The 4,288-nt window shown below is 42.3% G+C and overlaps 1 pseudogene; it reads left to right on the top strand.

Moving 5' to 3' along the window:
- The first annotated feature begins 840 nt into the window (after positions 1–840).
- Positions 841–1,879, top strand: LOC147456184 (calcium-dependent protein kinase 34 pseudogene; annotated as a pseudogene).
- Positions 1,880–4,288: the final 2,409 nt, after the last annotated feature.

Raw genomic sequence — 4,288 nt, forward strand, 5'->3', positions numbered from 1 at the left:
GAACCCCGGCTACCCCGTAGAGATCTCTTTAAATAAGACTGCTACTCCTCCCTAATAATTAACCAGCAACCTAAATCCATGCCCCCTTGCTCAGCACACCTTAATACACTATGAACGGCAAATAGTACTCATGAGGTGCAACTATGGGGATAGAAGGCAAGGTTGTAAGGTACAAAAGGTACGGTACATATTCGGTACGACCTGTACGTAGTACCGAATGGATAGAGTTGTTAGGTACGTAAAATTCGTTAGGTTTTTTTTTTTAAAAGTCAAAAACCTATAATACGGTCTGTTCTTGATAAAAAATTCATATATATCACTCCAAGGATGTTAGTTCACTATTCTACAAACCAAGGCAAAGCTTTCATATGAGTTCCTGATCGTGCTTGCCCTCCTATATTCACCACCGCAATGATGTTCGTGTGTGCTTTACAGATGCAAGTTATGTCGAAATGTCTACAAAATTAGGCGTCGGGATAAGGCTAAAGAAGGACAAACCAAATATTGCCGCCGCAATAGGGTTTATTTCCACAAATTACCCACAGCACTGCGGCGAGAAGGGAAAGGGGGGGGGGGGGGGGGGGGGGGGGGGGGGGGGGGGGGGGGGGGGGGGGGGGAGGGGAGGGTGGAGTACAGTACGAATCCGTACGGTACGATACGTACATACATATCGGTAAGTACGTACGAATCCTACCTTGGTAGAAGGGGACTGCACCATGGCCTCAAAGCCTACGCCCTGCAATATGCCTTTCATTATTGTAGTTGCCTACAAAATGAGCTGCCTCTGATTATTAATGAGATATGTTTGATATGGGGGCACATACAGCTTGAACTCCACACTTGCCACATGATCTGCAGTAACAAGTGTAAAGTCCACCTTGAAAATCACCCAGTAGCTTATCTTTCCATCGAGAGCAGTAATAGAGGCCCTCTGGTTGTCAAATGAAGTAGCCAGATAATACGGGCTATATACTTCAATATGAAACTCGGTCAAGGAGGGCATATCCATGAATGCATAGCCCTCATTGATATTGCTTCCGCCTACCAAGACATAGCCATCACGTAGCAGAATGGAAATGGAGTGGTATAAGCGTGATATGGCTCTCTACAAAAATACACCCACATGAATCATGGCGGCCAGGTCTTGACTTCCCCACCCTCTCATACCGAGGACTCATCCTTCACCCCCAGTCTCCCCTTTCGCACCCGCTTGTACCTGGGTTCCTTTTACAACCTGGGTGGTGAGCTCGATCGTGAACAATATGGCATCATTCGCAGCTGCACCTGCCGCTCCTTTGGTGCCTCATTTGCTTGCAAATCCATTACCAAGCTCCACCTCAGCCAGAAGGGTGACATCGAAGATGTTGTGCGAGAAGTCCACATTATGAAACTGCTTTCCAATCCTCGTTGTGGCTCCACATGCAGCACTGTCCACCTCCATGACGTTGTTGAAGACAAATCAAATATTCACCTAATTTTAGAGCTATGTCATGGGGGCGAGCTTTATGAGAGGATTGTGATGAAGAAGTGCTATTCTGAGGCCCGTGCTGCGATAATGATGAAAAGCTTATCGAAAACTGTGCAATATTTCCACAGCATGGGCGTCATGCATCGCAACATCAAGCCAGAAAACATTCTTCTAGTTGAGGACTCTGATACATCCCCTATCAAGCTGGCTGATTTTGGTCTTGCACTTGAAATTTCTCCAGGTAAAACTGCAGAATTGCAACATACACGCTGATCACTCACATGAATTGTTGCTCAAGTATTCAGCATGTATTCCGCCATGTTGCACCTTACATGTTTCTATATACTCTTCAATGCAGGACAGAAGTTTTCTGGTATTGCAGGAAGCTCCTACTACATGGCCTATAGCTAAGTTTTCCTAGAATTTTTGTCTTCAATGATTTTGATGTGGATTTTTTTTGCAGAGCATCCATGGATTCGTCTTCGCACACATGGCGCCAAACAAAACCAGTTGAATTCAGCATCTGATGGGTTTGCATCATTGGCACATGAAAATAATGAAGCGACTTTTGACTCAGATGCATTTACAGTGGCTCCTACTCACAATATTCAAAGTGCATTCCAAGATGGGGAAAATACTGCTTTCACTACCAGATATGAATGAATTTTTGGTGCATCCGAAGGCTACCATGGATATCGATGGGAATGAGCCAACACTTGAACGCATAACTCCCTGAGAACACTCAGTGTATAGAGGCAAGGAGATAAGGATGGATTTACTGCACTCCCCCAAGCCTGCAGTACCTTGCTTGGCCCCGTTCATAATGAGGACCTCCCCTGTGTTTCTTGTAGGCTTTCTAAAGATCCTTCTGGCGTTCTCATCAGCTCCTTAAAATTTGAGGTTAAAATTTGATGTGTTGCAGGGTCTGTGACGTTTATTTTCCGCAAAGCCCTCCCTTCCACTGGGAATCTCGTAGACCTGATCTTGAAATAATCAAGGGGTCCAAATAGCTTCAGGCATTGGTCGTTCTCAAACAAGGTCGTCTACAGGAGACAAAGGCACTCCCTTTGATTGAGTAAAATTTCTCTTGCACGAGCATTAAAGTACATGCATTCCAACGTAGCTAAATCTTTAGTGATCAAACATTTTTGTGTCTTTAAACAAAAACATTGAGCTTGTTGGTAATTCTTTGATGTATGTATGCGAAATGAGGCAATCCTATCAAAAAGCACAGCGCTTGACGAGCTCCTTGTGTAGAATGGCATCTCTTTGAGTGGGTTGTTGGTTGTAGGATATGCCCGCCCTTGTTGGAAAGCTGTTAGGCTAATTTTAAAGGATGCAAAGTGACAGTAGGGGCTCTGATTAGAAACCAACATCACGCTTTTTCGTGCTTTAGTCCACGTTTATGGCAAGTGTGTTGATTTAGAGAAAGTACAAGTGTGCTTGATGAGCATACTATCCAAAATGTCATCTCTTGGAGTGCATCAATTGCATTAATTCCAATACATCAGGGCTATGAAAATTTAGGTTTTTTTCAAAGGTTGTTGACCTCTTTTCAAATGCAATCACCTATCCTTGCATCTTGAAGGCGTGTGGCATTATGCAAGATGTTGACATGGGTGAAAAGAATTGATAGGAATATTGCTAGTCAAGGAATCTTGGAAAGTGACATTGTGCTTAGGAATGTGTTGGTAGTCCATTGGCTTCACTAGATAATGTATTCACAAAGAAGTTGAAGATCCTTTCACAAAATTACTAAGAATCATTATCAGGCTAGACAAATCAAACAATGGGAGGAACACAATGATGAAGATTTAACATCATTGGGCACTTCATGTATGACCTTACTAAAAGTGTGTGATATGTATAAAGATTTGTACCCAGCCAGAGGGATACATATTGATATTCGAGATAGTGGACTACTTCAAGAAAGCACATATCTGGTAAGTATTTTTTCATGGGTAAGATATGAAGGGCCTTCTTGACATGCAATCACCTGAGGTTTGTAATGTTGTAGATGTATGCCAAAGGTGATAATTTCATGGAAAAAATAAAAGGTGCTTGATGAACTTCTTGGTTGAATGTCATCTTTTAGAGTGCATTGATGGCAGGACATATCCGACAAGGACCGGAGTAGGGCAAGGAAGCTTTATGTCGTTTTCAATGCATGCAAAGCAATGGCTATTCTTTCCATGTAAAGACCGTTTCAATGATTTAGATTTCAAGGAAAAAACCTTAACGTAAACATGATCAAATATTAAGAAGAGGCGAGTTCCAACATTTGAGCTTGTGAAGGAAACAAGCTTTCACAAGGAATGGCCATTGAGCGTTACATCGTAGGTTGTCTTTACTTGATTCTTTTCGAGGCAAGAAAGATTGAGCACATGAGGTGGAAGCTACCGCTTAAAAGTAATCAAATATGCTAGTTGCTAGTTGATGCAAGTTGAAATGCTCATAAATTTGTCGTGTGGGACACGCAAAGTCGTTACATGAAGCAGTCAACTTGTGGGGAACATGTTCATTGATATATTTTTGTCGGATGCAAAATGAGGACCCTTTTTGAAATGCGATTACTTGTGTTTACAACTTCACGAATTTTGGCGCCACACAAAAAGCCATCTCCAACAAACAAATACATGGTGAAACTATTAGTTATAACTCTTGGAAAATGACACATTGGAACTACTTTGGTCTACATGTCGATATGTGCTTCTGTCAAAAGCACATGTTTGACAACCTCCTTGTGAAAAATGTCATGATATTGCAAATGCCAAATTGATTGATAATGTATGTGGGTGTTATGTGAACTGCAAAGTGCAC

The sequence above is a fragment of the Adiantum capillus-veneris genome, chromosome 6 (genome assembly GCF_014529385.1).
Source record: "Adiantum capillus-veneris isolate H3 chromosome 6, ASM1452938v2, whole genome shotgun sequence".
Lineage (NCBI taxonomy): Eukaryota > Viridiplantae > Streptophyta > Polypodiopsida > Polypodiales > Pteridaceae > Adiantum > Adiantum capillus-veneris.